Consider the following 22,840-nt stretch of genomic DNA (forward strand, 5'->3'; position numbering starts at 1 on the left):
TATATTAGAATTCATAAAAGATATAACTTAGAAAAAACGAAGCTGGCACCTCGCTGGGGGTAGCCACCCACATGCTATATTTATTTTTATTTTATTTTTTTTTCACCAATAAGATATAACACTTTACCAAATGTCCATAAGGACAAATTGTAAAAAACCAAAATAAAATAAAAAAAAACATTTATATTAGAATTGAGTCGTAGTATGTTAAATTTCGTATTATAGTAAACGCGAGACTTGATGGAAAAAACGCTTTACCGGAACATAATGGTACGCGTAAATACTTTTTGGTAGTCGCTTGGTATATGCGACGGAATTTCAGTTACGTAAATTCCATTTATCGGCAAATTTTAGTTAATGTTGCAAAATGATTAAAAAAAAAAAAAAAAACGAATATAAATCTCGGCGAATCTCTATAGTTCTCATTCATATTCATCGCTTGTATTCACCCGATGTTCGTATGATATTTATAAATCATCAACTGGGATAATATTTCGTTGCAATCACACGCACAATAATTCATTCGGTTCTTATAAGTCATTGTTGGTCCTGTTTCGCAGAACACTCGCTCGGAACAAAAATTATTTTAACAGATCGCGCAAAAGTATGCAAATCCTCGCATTTTAAACTTATCCTCGATAAATCTTTCCTCCGCGCGAATGTTATTCTAATTACTTTGATTTACCGTCGCTTATTTATTCCATTTTTATTAAAAACCAGTCTCTTCCGTCATTCCTCTTACACCTCTCGAACACCGAATTAAATTATCTCATCTTTATTTCTCTCCTTTTACTCGACTAACTTGGTTTACCAACGTTTCCTACGCGTAATTACTTGGGACGAAACGAGCCAAGTTATCGCTACGATAATTTATCCACTTTTTCCAACCCCCGCGCCAAGCATAACTCCGCAGCCTTCGAACAATTGAAATTATTGCTACGATAATTTATCCAACTTTTGCAACCCCTACACCCTCGATTCTCTATGCATTTACGATCGTAAAGATAACAGACCCGCGGGCACCGGCAACCGAGCTTCAATTGAAAATAAATAACGCGATGATAATGAGTTTCTCCGAGCGCCGTTTATAGGTTTAGCCGCGCGTGGGCCGTTTTCTGTTACGCAATCAAACCGATGGTCCTTTGTGTACGAGTTCCGTATCGGCCGACCAGTGGAATCTCGACCCCGGATCAACGTGTTTCCCCCTTTAAAAATTTTTTAACATCCTTGGAAACAACTAACGCGAACCCAAACGTTCAAAGGGCACGCTGTGTTCGTATCGTGTAGTTTCTTTCGTTATCGAGCCTCGTCCCGACGATGATCCGTGACCGCAGGTTAACTCTTTCGCTTCGTCGTCGATCTTAAAACGTAGTGGTAGTCGTGTGAGTCGTTGGAAATAAACTTAGATCTACAGATGCGGTGGAGTGCGTGGAAGCATCGTGTTCGTGCATGCACTCGACTTCTCCTCGCGTTGCTCGAAACACTGGGTCAGTGTATCCAGTCGCCTGTTCGTCTTCCATTGCTATAACAGTCGAGACTGGTCCAGTCCAGTCCGGTACTTGGCCGTTGCAGCGCCGCAGGCTCGCGCATAGACTGTTGTACCATTGCACCTCGGTGTGCAGAAGCCGCGTGGAAAGTTTTTACGCGACGAACGATCGCGTCGCATTAACAACTTGCACTCGCTCGATCCAGACGTTTCTCCCGTTTCGTCTGCCTTTCCTCTGCCGCGAAGGACGACGTGTCTTTTCCATCGTTATTTTGCAATTCTAACAAATATTCAGGACACTCTGCGATTTAGGACGCTTGCGAGGGAAATTTAAACGGATCGTCACCGCGGAGATTACGTACGTCGAGTATCGACGGCGATTAACGAATATTAAAAAGAAAAAAAGTGGTAATCCAAGCGTCAAGAAACTATTTCTCGTAAACTTGGCAATTTATCGGCTATCTCGCTTTCCCACGAATTTTCCACTTTTCCTTCAAACACGCGCCAAAGCAATCTTCGCTACGTAATCGCGCGTTCCTTCTCAACCGATCGTTTAACGCGACCGTCTCGTCGATCTTCGCTTTCCACCGTTCGAAAAATGAACTTTTTTGTTAATCAATCGATTAAATTAATTAAATTATTCGCGTTTCTCGCAGATCAATGACTGTTTCACCCTCCGGAGCCAGGATCGCGACGCCAATGCGGTCGTGGAAAGAACAGAGAGCCGGTACAGAAATTTCTCTGGGTCGGTTGCAAATCTGCCCTCGGCTATGCCGGCTCTAGCATCGCTGCTGCGATCGTTGGTGCATAGCGAACGCGACCTGTCTATATACAGGGTGACGCGTTTCGGTATGAAATGGACGAATTTGTTTTGTACATGGGTCGTATATGGGGACGCGTTACACGCGTTAGGACGAAATAGGACACACTGCTTGATTCGTCGAAGAGAAAGAGCGTGTTTCACGGGGATACGCGAGATAAATTTCACGAAACGTCTTGCAAGATAAATTCTAGATTTCAAGCTCGAGACGTTGGTCGATTTCATGGCGATTTTAATCTTAGCTCTCTCGTGGCTCGCTCGATATCGACTTATAATCTTTTAAGCTTGCGAGGAATGTAGGCGATACACGTTATTTATTGAAAATTATCGATTCTCAGATCGCTAATCCGTATATTATTAGCCTGTGAGATCGTAATGTACCCGGTCGTTCTGTTAAACGCGCTTCCGTTTTAAGACCGCACGCATGGATACGTAGACTCGATGTTACTAATTCTATCAATTTTTTCCTTTGACGAATTTCTAGTTTGAAAGCTAATAACCAAAGGTTATAGACCGCTGCTTCTCATTAGTGCAACTAATGTAACTTTACTACCTTGTGCCTTTCGTTTCTTCGCGTTTCATTCCACTTTTTTTCTCCACTTTTTTGGTATCGTCCGCGTACTTGTTCGTCCTTAACGGCTCTCGAACCGATACTCGCAACTAGTTGCGCCGCGTGTATATTATTAAATCTAGAAAACATGAAATATTATACTTGTACAATACCTTTCTACGTAATTTTCAATCTACTTGGCACAGGCGACAATCAAAATCTCTCATCGTGTAGAAGCCAACGTAGCAGACTTTCTCCGAACGAAATCTCTTTTGTCATTTCCCCTCGTTTCACCGACACCGATTACGGTCCGTTTTTCTCGAATCACGGAGTCGTGGTCTGTGCAGAGCCATTAGTCCCTCTGCTCGCCAAGGATACATTATCCTGCGCTCGTCCGTATTCTAATTTTCCCTCGCCAAACTCGTTCAAACGATCTTCGTCGATGCACTTCCGATTTTGCATCGTGCGCGACGTGCGCAAACATCGAAACGATCGACGTGTCTCTTACCGTTCGATGATATCATCGATCCGAGTGAGCGACTAACACAAACGCGAACGATAATTAGCGGGAAAATCGAAAGAGGTTTAGCAAAGATCGTTTGTACGAGAAAATTAGCTCGCTCGTTCGTTGATCCTTCTGGTTCGCCAATTCTCTCCGACAAATAGCTTTTGTCGCGCCTCAGATGCGAGCAATTTGAGCGAAGATACGTACAATCGTAGTTTTCAATTTAGAAATTTCTCTCTTCCTTCGCAAGGAAGAGCAATTTGAAAAGAATCGTTCGAAACGTCTTGTAATTTCGATAGTTCTGTTCCAAGAAGATATCATTAGAAGGTATTACGTTGCTATATAATTCTTTTTCTGCTTCTAGCGCATTTTTCTTCCTTTTTAGTGAAATCTATTCGTTGGATTCGATCGCGATTTCGTCGAAGAATTTTCATTCCGCGCTTATTCCGAGAATATTTTACAGGTTACACGAAAGCTCTCTTCTCTACCAAACGACGGCCCAATATCTGACGGAGCAAAGGCGAATGACTTTCTCATGTCAATACTTGCGAAAGGAAGATTTTTGGAGAGGGAGATACCCGTTGATGTCGAGTTTTAGAAAACCTGTACGTTATATACAATTGTCCCGAATTCTCGTTCAAACGCCACACTCTGAAACACGAGAACGTTGCCCGCGAACCTGATTTACGAACCTAGCGAATTTTCCTTTGTTCTTTTCGAAATCCTCTTGTCGAACTTCGCACCGCGCGACGAGCAAATTTACGTAAACCTCTGAATTTGAAAATTTACCTGATATTCGCAGCGTAATTCAATACGCGATGGAACGATGTTCTTAACGTAAACGAGAGAACTACGACGATCGATCATCGCGTTTAGCCAAAGAATTATTCGTTCGGAGAAACGAAGAACGACACGGCGAAGAACTCGGTGGGTTGTAACGACCAGCCAGTCGTTGGTTTCCTAGCGTGCATCCGGTGCATCACGCTCGAATGCTGGAAATAAATCTGAGAAACTGAAATGTCAAAGTGCTACCGAGACTACCGAGAGACTAGCCAGCTGCCTGGTTTACGACGCTGTTACAACAATAGCGATCCTTTGCGTCACCGAGAAATCACTCCCCACCGATTGTCGTGCGGTAATGGCCGTTGTAATCGCCTCGTGGCTGCGTGTATTAGCCGTGTTATTTTCTTCTACACGGAGGTTGGGTCCGTCGAGAATCGCAGACAGATTCAATGGAACGAGGTCTGATTACCGTAATCGTATTGTCGCTCCGAGTGAGCAATCGCACAATTTTTCGGCTCTTACCCCATTCCTCTTCTTGCTTCTATTTACTTTAAACTGGATGCATTCACTCGACTATCTACTTCCAACTGGATTCGTTTCCATTCGATTGGATATTGAGAAAACGAGTTGGTCGAATTCGACTTATGAAAATGTCAATTGTATCGTGTAATTAGCAAATGTTTAGACGTCTATCTGTGCGTGTGTGTGTGTTTGAAAGCGTACGGTACGAGCTTGGAATATAACGTTGAAATGGACTTTGAAAACGGGAGATTTTTAAGCTAAAGTTTTTGAGAATTTTCTTCGCGAGGGGATCGAAGGCGCGTAAACGTTGGAAATCTCTGGTTTGGAACATCGAATCGCAAGACTTGAAATCTTTGGTTGTAACAAGATAAACTGGTTATCAAAATACGAAAATTTATGAATACGTTTAGAAAAGTAAGTAACGATAGGAGGAAACAACGACACCGATGGATTTCTCTCGGTATAGAAAATACGCGTTTGTATTAGAAATATGTTGGTTTACTCGTTCGTATCTGCTGTATTATGTACAACATGTTACAGAGTGTTCGACGCAGCTCAGCCGTAAATTGGATTTTAATTGCTACGGTAAAAACTAAGGATTTCAATTTATCAACTGTTTTTTTCTAATTTCCCATTTTACTCGATCGTGAAATAAGTAATTTATTGCGAAACAGTGTATTAGAATGCGACGTGTTCGAACAATTTAGTACACGAATCTAACGTCGTAATTATTCGTATGACCCGTGTCTAATTCGTAAAAACCAAGTGTAAGATAATTAAGGAATCCGAGTGGAAGAACGTCTACGCGTAATGCTGCGCTGGTACAGAAATACCGTGTCGGTAAATCAATTATAGTCATTAAAGAGCGGAAACATGCTATTGAAAAATATCTACAACAGGCGGTGTGATTAAACGCTGCTCTACCAACACCGGAAACGTGTAATGATGCCAAAAAATCCACTTTTAGAAATCTTCCTTTTCTAATGCATCGTACGATCGTTTTATAAATTACGTTTCGTCGCAAAAACAATTAACCATTTGCATCGATAAATCAAAGGGAAATACCTTACGGATAAAATATACAGACGAAACCTTTTTTTCTTCGCAGTATCGGTGGCATTCGGTTAGGCGAAAGAAAGCTTGGTCGCCCCTTGAGGCTGCTTCGTGTTAATCGCCATCGATTTCCATCCTCTCTCAAACCACTCGATCCGAATGGAAATTCCAAGTCGTCCGAATACGAGCAGAATTGCCACACCGGCGAGTCGACTCGCCAAGGATAATTTCTATCCCCCGCAGTGATGGATGATGGATCTTCCAGCGCTGCAAAATCTCGCATTCAATGAACGCGGCCGAGATATGGCACACGGCCGTGGATGCGCCTTAATGACGTCGTCGTCGCGGTGCTGGTTGCCACATCGCGCGCGAAAACACGCGAGTAACGGCTTAATCAGTTTCACCGTTCGAAAATTACGACTGAACTCGCCTGCAATTCCATCGACGCGAAACCTCCGGTCGCCGTTTCGCAATTCTGTTCTCCTATTCACGAAACCAAGTCTTCGTCGTTGCTCGCACTTAGACTTGCACAGGCAACTGTGCTAACGCGTTTGACTATCCGGATACTTTGGCCAATTTCTAACGATACATAGACCGAATACCTGTATCTTTTTATTCGATATTAACGTGCTCGTAATTGTTATTCTTTTCTGGATAGATCGAAACTGTTACTCTCTGTATCTCTCGCGCTTCGAATCCCTTGAAAGAAGAGAAGAAACTCTCGGTCGGCGTTGTCGTGTCGCGTCGTACGCGACAGCGGTAGTTCGAATTAGATTCGAGGAACATAGTTTCTCAATTCTAACGTATTTAATTTCAACGTGCATGGTGTAGCTCGTGTAAGACGCGGAATATAAAACGTCAATTAGTGCTCCGAGATGAAGTAACTCGATCCGATCTCTCGCAAGTTATCAACGATCCGACAACGTTACCGGAAGATTAAAATACAAACGCACGTTACCTACACGCGAGAAACCTACGTTAGAATTATTTCATCTACTCGGTGGAATTAACAAGGAAAACATCCCTTGCATAATGGACGGAAAACTAGCATTTCCAAGGCAAAGAGAAACATTTCAACTGTTAATTCGCAGTCATTCGTTATCGCGCAGCGTTGAAAAAGCGTAATCCAAGCTGAGAAGAAGATCTCGACGGAGTCGCTCGAAAGCTTAAGCTTTTATTTGCCCCCCGGTCATTTATTAACACGTTTCCTCATCTCGTAGCAATGATTAAACACTGTTTTCAAGCATTAATATTTATACGAACCCATTGGTTTTCGCCGTTACTGCTATTTCATCGTGACAGCCAAGCCAATAAATCCAGGATGTGGCAACGCGCGTTCATCATGCTCTCGTATCTCTGCCATATTGCGCGCAATTCATCGCGTATACAGCTACCTTTTTCGCCTAAATAGCGAGCGATCTAAACAACACCCACGTCTCTCCCTATAAACTTTCGTTCAGATCGCTCAGGTTGCTCGTTCGATTCACGTCGTTTCGCCTTAAATAACTTGCTTTCCAGCGAACGCACCTACCGAGTTGCCAAACAAATACAATTCCCGACGCGATTCGCTTCGGATTTTTGATCAAATTTATAATCGGTGCTTTCTAATCGAATTTAGTACGTCTATAATACCGCGAATTCCAAGTTGTAAAAATTTTAGATAATCAGATTAATTAGTAAGATAAGATTCAAACGACAAAGCATGAATTTACATAAATATCCTCGCTCTATTTATATTCAAAGGATTTACAAAGTGCAAAACACGTACGTCAGCGCTTTCCTCTCGTTTATCCATCAATTTCAAGCGACAAAAAGTCGATGTATAGTGGAAGGTGGCAAACGTGCGATTATATATTGAAAATGTATTTAGTCGAAGTAAACGACCGAGTCCGCGATGATAATTTATTGGCTGAATGATTCAGCGACCTTCGTGCAGTCGATACTCGCAACGAGCGTTGCACGATGATGGCGGACACGATTTTCTGGAAATTTTACTAATGGAATGGATAAAACTAGCAGGTTGCTTTTCATCGTGGTCGTAACAGCATTTCTTAGACTGCGATATAATTCACTTGTTCGTTACAGCTTATAGATTCTGGCGTTTAAATACTTTCTGTCCGTTTGCACGTGCATCTCTATATAATTACGTAAAATACGTTGACAGAGGGAATGCAGATTTATCGTATACTCGGGAAACGTAAAACTTGGCCGAACCAGGCTGTGCAAAGGTCTCCTATAAACTGTAACCTCTTGAAGAGAGAGAACGTGTTCGTTTCAAGAAAGAGACGTTCGCAAAACCGAGTACACGACGTGATTTCGTATAATCGAAGACGCAGGAAATATATGCCTGAAATACGAATCAAGAGAACGCCTGATATATCCACGAAGTTTCTTTAATTGAAACGGATACCATGTACTAAACATTTCCTTACTCGCGTTCATCGCAAGTAGAATCTTGCGTACGACCTGCGCGTTACAATGCATACACGATGTACGATCCAGTTGCGACAAATTTTTCATCGAGATACCCCTTTCACCAAAATGTTCCACCTATTTCGAGTACAAACGTTATTTCAAAAAGCCTGTATTTTTGGAAAGCATGGCGCGCCCGGACGACTACTATTGGGTCGGCAACCGAGCGATCGCGGATTTTGTCATTAGGTAACGACAAAATCACTTGGTTGCCGACGTAACATACGCGTATTCGCGATTCGCTCAGTTTCTTCCGGCGGATCGTCGCGAGTAAAACGGCCGCCGTACACAATCGTCGACACAGCGGCGAAGATAATCTCACAGATATAAAAATTACGATTCATGTTGCTTTAAATTTCCTGCTGAGCTCGGTAATATTCCATGGCATTGTGTACGTGCAGGAAATATTCGTCAGTTGGCGCGAGAACGCAAGAATTCACGATGCAGAGGTCGACTCGATCGCCTCTGGCCAGCGTCTACCCGCAGAAACACGAGACTCTCGGAGCCACGTTTTATTTATACGTTGCCCTACGACCCGCTGTTTCGACAGCGATGGCAAAAAGTGTTAACGCCTGCCCAGCCGAGCGAAATCGAGACACGTCGAGCCGCAATTTAACGAACAATCGACATCGTTTTACGCTCGTCGATGGAGTTCTCCGACGGTCTGATCTATCGCGCAAAGGTGGGCGCGCGTAATCGATTAAGATAGCAGCGACTAATTCAGTTATCATAACGGAGAGACAGCCGACACGAGGCGAGGCTGGAGCGAATGAGGAAGACGGGCAGAAGAACGGCGTGCGTCCGCGAATGGAAAAGAATTCGAAGGCGAATTAATCAGAGAATCGACGATCGTGTGGTGGGACTCGAGTTCGTGATCCCAAGAGCGTTCCTTGCCCTCGAGACAGAAATTCAGGTATTTCTACCTAGGCGCGTGGAAATTATTCAGAGACGCGCGAACGCGCTCAGAATTTCTCCGCTCGAGTGGAACACATCGATAATTTATATGTGACGCTTGCTGGAGTACGGTCTCGAAGGTGAAGCGTAATTCAGATCCGCGCACGGTTTTCGTCGGATAGAACGAATCGCTAACGAATGTAACGTATCGATTTTGTAGATTTGTTCGTGACAATCGATCGCGATGCGATTAAAAACGACGTAGATGGTTGAAACGGAGGAAATCGATCGTTCGACAGGACGGTAATTTTAGACAAAGTTATTTATTTATTTAGCCTATTTATTTAGTTTTCCATTTAGACGAACGATATTTGGTATTTTGTACTTTGTATTAATAGTATCTTGATCGTTACACCGGCCACTGTTCCTCCGTTGGATCGGAGCGTTCAAGCGCAAGAAATCGACCACTTCCCTCTTACGAGCCGGTGCTTTTTGCGGTCGGTCATTAACTGCATAGTGGCGGGTTTTCGATGCGCGCAAGGGAAAGTCTCGCTTCGAGGAATCCCGGGAGCGGTACGTTGAAATCGTAAATCGAAGAAGAAGTCTCGGAACAGTCCGCGAATGCGACTTTCTCGCTCGCTACCACCTCCTATTTTGGAGCTAGTCGCCAGTGTCTGTCTATCTCGCGGACGCTTTCAATTCTCGCTTTTCCTTGGTCGATTTCCTTCGTCCAATGATCGCTGATCTAGTTCTAGAGTAACGAGATGCAAGGACGAAACGTGCAACGTGACTTTTTTTCCTGCCGCGTCCACAGCCAACTTTACAACCAATTACGACCCGACTGTTCAGCCTAATTATATAACGCCGACTTTCTGATCGTTCTTGCGAATGACCGAACCCAACGATTCCTATGGTTGCTTCGAGTTGCGGCGTTACGGTCTCCCGTGCGAGTTTCGAGTTGGGCGAGACGATGCCCGACGTTCCTCGGATTTGAGAGACGAAGGTTAAAGAATTGGATTTGGCCAGCTATCAAATTGAAATTTACCTTGACACTCGTTTCTTGTATATCATAGAACGTGATAAAAATCGATATCGACGGAATATCTGTGGTAGAAATTAACGTATGATAAAATTAGAACAATTATACGATACATATTATACGTATATACGTATATCAAAATCGATATACAGGTTGCTTTGGATCGCGTGTAACCGTACGGAGATCGTTTACCAACGTCTTAGGTCACCGGTAAAAAGTCGCAAAGAGAAAAACTTTCGTTTCGTCAGAGACCTAAACGGCCTGATTCCGTGACCACCTGAAGACGTTTTAACGCGTTGGCTCGTTAACACGTTGACCCGCGATACATATAACAGTTAGTTATGTTAATTCCATTTGGAATACCACCGATCATCAACTAAATCGCATTAAATGGATATTAGGTTTAAACGTTGAAACACGTGACTAAGTTGAAATTTATAAAACGTGATTTACACCTCTATGATTTTCAGTCTGCCATATTTCTCATCCTAAATTTATCATCTGTCCGTACGAGTACGCTTCTCATTGTTCCTTCCACGTTCCCTAAAAAAACACGTGATATTTCTCAATACGTGCTAATATATAATGTTTGCTTGGAACTAATAGCCCGTGAAATTAAAAGCAACGCCGACGTTAGGCAATCTGGCGATCAACCTGCCGTCACGATTGTCAAATTTGATTATCGAGCCTGACGCAATCAATTTATTGGTTGACCGCCTTCTGCCGCGTACGAGACACGGCATAATTCATTCACCACCCCCGTTAATTACGCAACAGCTTTCGTTCGACGCACTAATTCATAGCCGCGAGCTCGATACAACACGGCCGGCTTCGTTGATCATCGTTAAGTGGTACCGGACACGTTTCATTGCCTCTTTAACAACGTTATCTCGATGTACGGCGCGGATAAGATCGTTCGATGTTGTGCACTTGGGAGACAAATCTGTCGATCGAAAATTCATTTTTTACCGCGTTACCGACGAAATATCGCTTGTCCCCTCTTGGAAGCAAAAACAGCTGACGATTCGTAATCGACGAATGACGTTTGCCGTGATTAATATTCGCAGTTACCTCGATAAAGGGATTGACGATTCTCGCATGCGATTCTTCGTAATGTTAGCAAAATCATACTATTGGTTTCTGGATATTTTTACGCTCAAGAATGGTCCATGCGTGATCATACCAATCGTACAAATTCGTGTACCTATGAACGCAATTAAGAGGAGATGATTCTTATACTCGTTGAATATTTTAAACGGCGCTCCGAGGTGAATGTCTTTTCGTATTTCTGGATATCATGTTTATTCCATAGCTTTTTGCACACTTAAGTTCTCCGCGGTCTATTTACGAACGAAAGAAAACAGATTCTAAAAGAAACTGGATCTAGGAAAAACTTGTAAACGATCATCATAAGCGTTCGTATAACGAGCGGTAAGAATTAAAATCATGTTTGATTATTAGGATTATTCGAAACAATAAAGTTTCATATATGGCGGTAACTTGAATTTAGTTTTAATCTCGCATGATTTAAATCGCGTTAACATTTCAAAGCGTAAAAATGATGTTCGTTCTGATTTTAGGAGATACCGAGCACGGTTACCAAGATGAATTGAAGAATCTGCGATTCATGGTGCTTCAAGGTATTTGTCTTGCTCTTTAAGACGCCCGAAATAGCTTGTTTGTACTGTTATTTCGTAAAATAGTCTGGTATCATTGGTCAAATCGCTTCCTTATTGACTTTCGCGGGGAATTTTGTGACACAATAAATCTCGACAATATATATCTTGCTTCGCTCGTGAAATATTTCTCTCGTCGTATCATCTACCACTTGAAATTAAATTTCCGCAAGTTGTTGCAAATTTTCTTCTTCAAATACGTCGCGTTCTCGTCGTAAATTCTACGACGCGCAATTCTACGTAGAAAATTGTACGTTTCGTTCGACAAATATTTGGAAAACGAACATCCGACTACCGTAGTTTGCGGAAAAGCTAATTTTAGTCGGAAGATTATAAACTCAAGTTTAAAACGAATATACCCATGCCTCTGGTCCAGACTGTAGGAATTCTCAGTCGTCAGACTTCCACGGAAACGTGCCTTGAATTTCATCACGTATCTCGCCGCGGCGAACGTAATCGTTAAATAGGCCGTTATAAGAAAAAAAAAAAAAAAAAAAAAAAGAAAAATGTAATAAAATGTGGAGGTAATCAATTGCACGCAACACTCGTGTTCACGCACGCGTAGTAGGTATAAACGTGAATCCACGTAATGAGAGAAGAAAGCGTGGGCTGATGTTTTACCCTGTGGCGTTATTTGATTAAACCCACGCGAGTCAATTAAAGATACATAGTGAAGTTTCGACAACCTTGCGCCGTTGCAGGCTAGTCGGGAAACCTACGTACATACCTAAATGCGTGTCGACTGTTAACTGAAAGAGCGTGACAAATGCAAGGCATAATACGCGAGTCGTGATCCAAATTGCAAAAATAGCTGAATATATTTTCTACGATTTTCTCTGCCAACGTACTTGATTTTACATCTTGTAACTTTTTCGATCTACTTGAATTTCTTCGCGAGTTTTCGTACGGTGGAAGAGCAACGATTAAGCGTCGGGAATATTTGTCTTGGTTTGATAATCGTCGGCTAATTACAAAATACTTAAACTTGGAAAAACGTTACCAACAATATTGGTCAAAATTGTTTCGACCGATCAATCAAAATTGTAAATACAATATCGTAATGATCAATTTTTATTAGATACACGCCTATCGATGGTGGAAAGATTTCCAAATAATAATCAAGACGAAAAGATTAACTACCAAACGATTAACCGTCGAATTGCTTTCATCGTTCAAAGTATAGGTTGAAGTATTTACAGAGCTATACAGTTTCATTGAAATCTCCTCGTAAACGCGATCGTCTCGGAGACTTCAACGCCCGAACGAGACGCGAGGCGACAGTACATACGCAGACGTATATATAACACTCGTTGAAAGCAGTTACTCATTTGTCTGAATATATCGATTATGAAATATTCAGGATCGAGTTGCGTGGAAAAAATCGTTCGTATGACAAAATGGTGAATTGAAAGAGCAGTTTGCTCACGATGGCACGCAACTTGTCACGACCTATACCAGGCGCATGCAGACGGTAGAAACTAGAAACGCCTCCTCGCGTTAACTCATTATCTGTTTTTGTCTTTTCCGTCTAATTCCCTGCAGCAAAGTTCGATCCGCTTAAACGGTTAATAAATATTTATCAAGTACGTCGCGATAAATCGAACGGCAGAGAGCAGAAGGATGTATGCTAACGTTGGTGTAGGAAATGCATTTAAAACGGTAATCGTTTACGCGGAATCACGGCGAAAAATCCGCCGATAGGTTGTGGAAAAAAGCCACGGCTTACTCATCGAAAGGATTCATGCTAGTTACTAGCGATGGCACCGAGCTCGATACGTACTCGTAAATCCGAATCAGCCGCGCTACCGGACATTTCGTTTCGCGATTGTTGGCAACGATTACAGGTAAAGCGGTCGTAAAGTACTTAGGTTCGAATCTGATTAAAGATACGTCGGCTTGTTGCTTTTCTCGAGATACTTGCGAAAGACTGTGTGGAACCTTAGTGGGCGATTGTTGGAAACTGCGTGCGACGTGCTCGAGTCCGTCGCTACTAATTACCATCGCTCTGCCGGAGGTAAATGATTATTAAAACGCTCGTAAAATCGGCTCACCGGTGTGTATTTCTGCGTTTCAGTAAACACGGTTTACGAGCGGCCAGCCGATTTTGCTGCACGCTCGCCATATTAGAATCTCGAAGCTTTTTGCTCGTGCTGCCGCGGATTTTAATTATGCCACCTCTGCCGTTCTTCTGCGTTTAAGAGGCAATAAACGTCCGGCCGTTTAGATGGGAAAAACGATTGAAATATCTTTGCGTTCGTCTTCGCCGATTCGATTCGATAAACGAGACGAATTGCGACAGAGAGCGGGGGAAAAAGTGGCGACGGTGTATTTTGTTGGAAATTGGGTTGATTTTGTCGTTCAATTTTACCGCCGACGTCGTCTCGAGATTCGCGACTTTTAGAAATATTTGGTGTTATTTATCGAACGACTCGTGTAAGGTGTAACGCGCGCGTTTTTGAAAGAAAGACGATGTCCGTTCGTCACGATGCGCGACGAAATCGTCGTGAACGCGCTGCAACGGCGCCGAAATGAAATTTTCCTTTCGATCCGGCCGTATTTCCAGTGTCCACGACGACTTTCTTTCGTGGCACGCGAATATCGAAAGAGAGTTCCCGGTGGCCGGTGCTCGTGCGCTCGCGTCTGACCCAGATTTTTCTTTTTGCCCGCTCGGCTAGATTGCCGATAATGATTAAATCGCCGCGCTAGTTTCGCGGAACGGTCAGCGGCCACGGAGAGACAGCCTATCCTTTGCAACCGGGTCTCTATCCACTTATACACACGTAACTTAACGATTGTTACACGGACGTACGGAAACCCATGTGGAAACGGTTACGTGCACGATCAGGCCATAATGGTGTGCATACGCTGCTGCCGTTGCTGCTGCTCAAAGGTCTTGAGACACCTCTTATTTCGAACGCTTACCGTACACGAGTTTTATATTCGCGTCGTCGTACGTGTCACGTGGAAGATTTTGAAATTCTATTGGCGCTGTAATTGGATTGACGGCGAATTAAAGGGGAATTAAAGGGGAAGCTGGAGGATTAATCGCGAGGATTAATCGCGAGTATTAATCGCGAGGATTAGTCGTGAGCAGGGAAAATGCGAGGCTTTATGAAATCGCGGTTAGGCGAATCGGTTTTCAACGATACAGATATTGCCGATCGTTGCTCGTTCCCGTTCGGGGTTTCTCAATCGCCGGCACGCGAAATTTCTTGCCTGACACGAATTTATCTCCTCGTGCTTGCAGCCCATTTATATCCGTCGCGCGGGCTTGTTGCTGCAAAAATGTAAGATCTCCGATTGCGAGCACGCCGCCGACTAACGATATCAAATATTAACGAATCCCTTTAACGTCTGCGAAACGCGTTCCTTCTATTTTGAAATCGTTAACTAATTCTTCTATCGGTCCCTAATTATTTGCCGATTAAACGGATTCGCGTAGCATCGACACGAGAGGAAAAGTGGAAGCTGATTTGGACGAATCGCTCGCTTTGTGACGAAAGCGAAAGAGAAAGAATATTTGAAAGAGCAAATTAATTTACGAGGAAAGCGAGAGGAGAGAAATATCGAAGACGACAGGAGGTAATTGTTTTTGAACGTCGACGAAATGAAATATCGTTCTATTTACGGAGTCCGACTGGCATGGCTTTCGAGCGGTTCGTGACGTTAAACGAAATATCAAACGCGTTAGGGTGTTTCGAAAATTAAACATCGATGCCGATGAAAGCTGAAGTATCTTCGTTCGAAGCACCGTTACGACACATTGTTGTAAATTCAGCGACTAAAAGTAGAGAGTTGCTTTTTACAATCAACAAGACTACTCGACCCACTTAACTCGGTTCCAATTTAAAAACCAAAAGCAAAAAAGCACCTTGAGACTCCTTGTTCGATTCAGCGTGAAAAAATTGTACAACAAATGCGACAATCCGAAGCTACGAAATTCTTTCGTGTCGGATGAAAGTGACCCACTTAATTTTCACTTAACGTTGCGGCAACGCGTAAGCCTGAATCTAAAGGACACCTTAATTCTCCTCTCGATCCACCACCAAAATGCAGACCACCAACGAACATCGCAACCTCGTCGCACCCTTCTCCCATCGACGTAACATCGAAACTCGTGTAAACCATTAATCTCCATTTAACTGATCTATAACGTACAAGCGTGCCATTAAAGCGGCCTCGCAATTCCCTGAAAGATAATCTACGCACGGCGAGGTCGTGCATTCGCGGAATTAATCCGTACAACTATCCGAGCACGATCCAACGCGCGACTCTGGCCAACAAAGAGGCAACGGCTCGGTTCGCGTATCGCGTCATATTAAATACAAATCACGAATTTCTCGCGGAAGCACGAACAAGAGAGACGCGAGGAAAGAAAAAGAGATCCTTAACTACTAAAGAACGAAGCCGGTAGTTCGGTGGCTGTGTGCCAAGCCCTCGACGACGATGGAGTCGAGAGAGCCGGTTGAGGCAACCGCGATATCCAGCCACGGCTCTTTGCAACCGCGCCAGCCTCTAAGCCAGCTCATGACAGCTCCGGGCGATGTAGGCGTACGGATAGCTTTCGTCTCTGTTGCTCACGTTGGCGATGGTTGCGCAAGCAGGCAAGCAACGGGAGAGCCAGCCGGCGACGACGACGTCGCCATCGTCGACGGTGGTACGTGCTCGTTTCGTTTCGTTTCGTTTCGTTTCTGTCGGTTGGCCACGGTAAATAGGCTAAAAGCATACCTGACTGGTATGTACCTGACACCGAGGCCGCGTTCGGTTGCAATAAAGTCGATGCTCTCTTTCCCTTTCTTCGCCTCCCACTCACTCTCTAACGCTCTTTACCACCCTGTCTGCTTGGCTGGCTGGCTGGCTGGCTGGCTGGTTACCTCGTGATCCTAACGGATCGATCGTTCTGTCTTCGATCGCTTGGATTCCTGGTGCTGATTGTTCTCGTAATACACCAGGTATCGGAGGTAAGTTTCCTGAAAATATCATTTTTTATATTGCCTGCCTTCGATCATATTCCGGATCCGACTAGTAAAAGCGTTGAATCCAGGCGCGAAGATATAATAGCAGACTGATAATTCTTATATCGACGCTATTTACTTATTTGTTACAATTCATCCTAACTGATTGGTTGCTCGATTACCTGGATCCTTGGCGTTCTTTCGCAGGCACAGGAGGTACGAGAGTTCAAGTTTCGTAAGATACATCAATTAAAAATTTCGCGTGACTACGATTGATTTAGCGATACCGCCTAATTCGATCTGATCCAACTTTCAACAAATATTAATTCCGGGGTTAAGAGCAATTGTTCGCGTCCAAGTTTCACCGGATATAGACAAAAGCCGAAGTTATTCTCCGGTTATTCCTTTCTTTCTTTATTTTTTTTCCTTTTTCGCTTTATATATAACGAAGTTTCGACCGATCGATGAGAGCTCGGAAGGACGAGCACGCTTCGTACGTCGGTGCTCCGTTTTCTTCGTCGCAGGTGTATTCGATGGGGTCGATAGAAGAGATAACAAGGAGAGTCGGGACGTACGAAGCCGTCTCGCTTGCACGCGGCGCTTTTACCGACCGATCGTTTCAACAGCGGCTGTCGGATTCGTTTAACGCAGAGAATCAATTGGGAGGATGAAGTTTGAACACCGACAAGCCACTGCTGCGTTGCGTGTACGACGTGTGCATTGTACGACTGTCTGTTCATATCGCGTATTTACGGATTTGACGTGTTCTATGATTTTCTGACCGACTACTTAGCCTTTAAACACTTTATCGTATCGACCTTATACGACTCGTATTTTCCACTCGATGCATGTACCTCGGTATACGATCGTATACCCACATAGTTTTAATAGCGTTGCTTGTAGAAATTGATTTCTCCTGCGATATCACTACCTAATATTTCAGTCGCGATACGTTAATCGTAGGTACGTAAAAAAATTAGTTTTTCACAATAACCGATAAATACTCATCGCACTTTATCCATGACACGCTTATTATCAGCAATTTGTATACATCGAAAATCTCGTTCTACGATTAATTATACACACAAGTGTACTACTTGATCGACGTAAAAGGTAATTCGGTTGGCAAACGAATATAGTGCAACCTAAACTTGCAACCATGTATCCTTCGTCGTTGTAACTCGATGTCGATCTAATATTGATAACATGGAACAAGTTAGGGTTAACTGTCGAACGTAATTCGATTACCGCAATAGTTTTGCAACGCGTTTGTCCGATGTAATTTCAATATCGAAAGAAAAGTTGTCCAAATTTCTCGCTTGATATCGTTAAGCGTCGATGTACGAGTAGACCAACCAGTAAAAGCACGAAAGAAGGAAAAGGTGATGGTCCGATAGCGTTGAAAATATAGGCGATACATCGCGGATTAATAAATCAAGAAAGACGGAAAGATTTGATTTTTCGAAGATATTAATAGATATATGTTGACTCGTACCGTTTTGGAATTCACCATACGTACACTTGAGTCGATAAAAATGCCTGTTATCATTCCATAATCCAAGTTTATGCGTTCCCGTTCGAAGCGTAGGCGGTTATAAATCTCGGTGCGAAATCTATGCTCAGTGATATTTACATCCCGAGTAGTGTCTTTCCAGTCGCTGTCTTAATCTACTGGAATCGGAAAACATATTTTACTTGCTAATGCTTATAATTAGTATCGCCGAGGAATTTTCGATAATAGCACAGCGCGAACTCGTACGATTAAAGCTTTATTATCGTACCTTGAAATCTATTATAGGTATAAATGTCAGCTATTTTTGTCAGATGGATTTTCTTTTCTTCTTTTTGTTTTTTTTTTTTTTTTTTTTTTTTGGTTGTCGAAGAAACTGCCGAGATACGTATGCAACTTGTTTCGACGGTGATGCGAATAATTCCTATGAAGGTATAACTTAAGTCGACGAGACAGTGGATGCAAATAATCTTAGTATTTTCTTAGTTTCTTACCACGCTTTATCTCGTAATCGGTTATGTCGTTACGTTTTACCGGCCTTGTTCTTCGTATATCTTCCGTCTTGCATCTTACAATTTATACCTCGCTACCGTTTCCCTATACACCTATACTTAACAACTTTGCAACATCTTGCACTTTATTACAAATAATAAAGCGGCAGAGAAATGGCTATTTGTCAAAAACTAATTCTAATTTCATCGTACGTTGCTTATTATCATTACTATTATTATATATGTATATGTATATGTATATGTATATCTTGGGCTTAAATTATTGAAAATAGCGCTCGAGTAATTACGGTCCGCAGTGCATACATAACGCTATGGTAAAACGAACATTATGATTCACAAGGCAAGGGGCAATATCGTCAGGTCTCACATACTTTCCACCTAGTCCTGCCAACTGGACGCAATAAACGAACTAAAAGCACCGGTCGAGACATGAAATATGTACCTGACACTGAGACCGCATTCTATTTCATTTCACACTCGCTCTCACGTTTTGCCCTATAACACGGTTGATTTAATAATTGTACCCGTTCGCGGTTGAAAGGGATCTCACTTATTGGCTCGCTCTAAAAATCTACTCTGGAATATAATTGGTGGCGAGACTACAAAAGGCAACTTGTCGCTAGCCGCATTGATCGTTTCATTGATTGCGTTTCGAATTAATCCTTTCATGACTGATCCGTATATGGATTTCAGGACGGCACGCAAACTGTAACGCCAACCGACCGGAGATATGAAAAAAAGTTAACAGAAAATGATAGTCGTAGAACGATTCGAGGTCTTGTTTTTATTTCCATCGTTTCCTGCGCACACCCTTACTTCGTAAACAGACGCTTTACCAATCAGCCTCTGTTTATTCGTTTTCATAGCGTCGAATTTCTCACAGTCAAACGAATTTCTATCGTTAAATGACACGAGACTCGATTAACGTAACATACTGATGCCGCAATAATTGCGATGGTACGTAAACGTTTTTCACGATTGGCGTAGATTGTGGGAAAAGATTTTATTTCAGTTATTTCTACGTATATACACAGGTTGCAGGAAAATATGAATTTTTTCCTCTCGAAACAGATACTTCGCTTTGAAACCGACCGCTGAAATCCATCTTTCTCGTCCTATTTATACATCTACACGAGCATTAGAACGTTCCCTTCGGCTCTCTAGATTTATTTCTGTGTATTTATTTCTTTGCTGCTTTTATTCCTCTTAATCGAGATTAAATCGATTTAGCCGAATTGAGCAACTCCGGTTATTTGCCCGCGGAGGAGGATTCGATTTTATTGAATGTAATTGACGAGATCCAGCGATGTTTCGCGGTGGCAAAAAAAGGGGACGTTTATTTCGCGGAACAAGCGGATCGCTTGCACGGATTGCCACAGTTTCTTCGCCAGGTACCGACCGATTGTCCAGAGGCGAGTAAATACGAAATGGCGAAACGAGGCGAGTTTCGTCAGGCGTCCCGCGATCGATCGGCACCGGCGGCGCTCCACCACGGACAAAGAAAAATGCATTACTGTGGGAACAATTCAGCGAACGAGCAATCGTTACCCTACATAGCATAGCGTTAGCGTTCGCTATTGTGTATTCGTTTTACGCGCTCGTTTCGCGGCTCCATTTATTAACTCATTACCGGCGTGCAAAGCTTCGTTAAACCGATTTCGCAAATCATCTCTACGTTTTTCCACTTCTTTTTGTTTTATCATAGAAACCCGAACGAGATGACCTTTTTCTTTTTTGTGGCCTTCATCTTTCTCTAGTTACGTATTCTCCGCTATCGTTGTACAGTAAGGCGGGACGACGAAAGGATTCGAGTTGACGCGTGTGCATACAATAACCGTATTATATCGATGGTAGACAGTAGTAGTAACGTTAAACATTTTTTTAATCGTGTTTAATAGCGATCTGTCGCGAGGAGTCTATAGCACGTTCGCGAAGGAGACGATGGAAAACAACGCGATACGAGTGGATCGACGAGGCAGAGGCGACGACGCAAAATCTCTACGTATCATATTCTCGGCGAAATCGTTGGTAATGATAATAGGCGGCACGGAATTTCCTCGACGGAGCAAGAAATCGTAGGGAAAAACGTTACTTCCGTGTGAAATAAAACGAAGGTCGTAAATCGCGGTGTAAAAAAAGACTTTTAACGAAAATACCTATGCGAAATGATTATGTATGGATAATTGAAACTGCACATGCACGTGTACATCGATAGCGTAACACGTCGAACGTGTCGATATCATTAGCGGTTTCATGGATTAACCGCGAATAATCGTGTCGTTATTTTAATCGTATATTTCTTTTCGTTCTGCGAAGAAAAGAGGCGTTACATCGCTCGTGTCTGATTCAAACGAGTTCGATTTGCGTATCGCGCGACGAGCGTTAAACTCGTCGCGTCTAGTCGACGCTGATCGGCAAAGTATCGTCGTTTCGCTATCGATTGTTGTTTCCTCGCTTCGACATACGTAAGAGGTATTTTATCTCCACGTTGTTCAAATTCTTAATCCTAAAATAGCCGTTGCACGCACAACCGCTGCGAGAAGTATCGGCACGTGATATTGTTCATCGACGAAGCGTTTTTCTTTCCATCGGATTCCGCGTGTCATCTTCGTCAAAATTTTGTAATTATACAAAAGCGCCGGAAAATGATGCGAAATCTGATACGATTGGACTCGATCGAACAGCGTATAAGCGCTACAATAAAGACAAACGGTGTGCCAATATTTTCCCTAGCCACTGTATCTTGGTTGTACCGTAACTCCAAGACCCTCGTAATTATCCCGTAGCGTGCGTTTATTCCTCCTGAATTTATTACTTAAAATTCCAAATTCTACGCTAGCAGCTGTATTATCTGCGCGTTTCCCGCACGAGAATTTCCATACGTAACAAGGATCCGCAACGCTTTCGATCGCGTTCCCGTAACGCTGCGTAAGATATCGCACGAGCGCGCGTTAATTATTCCGAAGGCGCGTTTCCCGGCAAGTATCGTTAACCGGTGACTGGTGAAAAATGCCGTTGGTAGACGTAACAGCGTAAACAGCGGTGGAACGCAACGATATTTATGGGCCGGCGATGCTATCGTCGATCTATTCTCACGTGGAAAGCACCGAAAGAAATCGGCAGTCGTTCGAACCGAACGGGACCGAAGAGAAAGTAAAGGCCGAGGACTTGCTAGGCGATCGTGCTGCCTCCGAGATAATGGTTAATCACGATTATTAGGCTTAATGAATGGGCCCACGGTTCGACCGCCCCAGTCCACCAAAGCCGCCGCCTCTTTAACCAACCCGTTTGACCGTTAATCGTCTAATTGAGAGCGAATTACCGTGCAGTTGGCGCGAACTCCTCGATTTTTAAAAGCGTACGATTTACGTACGATTTACGAAGTTTCGTTTGTTCTGACAGAGATCAACCGGTTAACCGCGCACGACGAGCGTACTCGTCGTGCGTAAAAAGTAGTTACAATTCGCTGTTTATTCGCTGTAATGGAATTAAAAAAAACAAAACGGTCGTTTCGTTGCAGATTAATTTTATATTTTAACAGTCACATATACCACGTGTCTGACGAATATAATACTCGTCGTCGCTTAGTTTTTGCCACGCGTTTCAGATACACGCCTTTGAAAGAGGTGGCGACAGCTAACTGATTTAAAGAGCTGGTCGGACTAAATCTAAGACGTCGCGGACCGTACGAACGCGAAATGACAGATTTTCGAAACGAGGAAAACTATAAAAGAGGTTTCTAACGTTGCTTCAAAATTCATTCGTCATGAATTATTCACACGTCCATTCACGTGTTAAAAATTGGTGGTTTTGTACACGAAAGTCATACATTATGTAAAAAGAAGAGGAGGCGAACAAAGAAGTACACCAATATGTGAAAATGTGTGCTATGCAGCATGTACGATAAACATTTGCATATAATGGACAGTATGGTGGTAGGAAATCCACGAATTTTGCAAGCAGCAGCCACTGCTTCGGACATTACCGACCGATGTTCTCTCTTTGCGGCATTGTGCGATAAACATAGGATTAAAAGCGTTATAGAAACTTTGTGGTAATAAAA

The 22,840-nt window shown here is 43.0% G+C and overlaps 1 protein-coding gene across 1 annotated transcript in view; it reads left to right on the forward strand.

The window, feature by feature from the left end:
- LOC132909297 (protein sister of odd and bowel) overlaps positions 1 to 22,840 on the forward strand; it is a 130,907-nt gene that overhangs the window by 31,486 nt on the left and 76,581 nt on the right. The window contains exon 2 of the mRNA XM_060964056.1: positions 11,705 to 11,764. The gene's annotated coding sequence lies outside the window, so the exon portion shown is untranslated. The remainder of the gene's footprint in view (positions 1 to 11,704; positions 11,765 to 22,840) is intronic.

The sequence above is a fragment of the Bombus pascuorum genome, chromosome 7 (genome assembly GCF_905332965.1).
Source record: "Bombus pascuorum chromosome 7, iyBomPasc1.1, whole genome shotgun sequence".
Lineage (NCBI taxonomy): Eukaryota > Metazoa > Arthropoda > Insecta > Hymenoptera > Apidae > Bombus > Bombus pascuorum.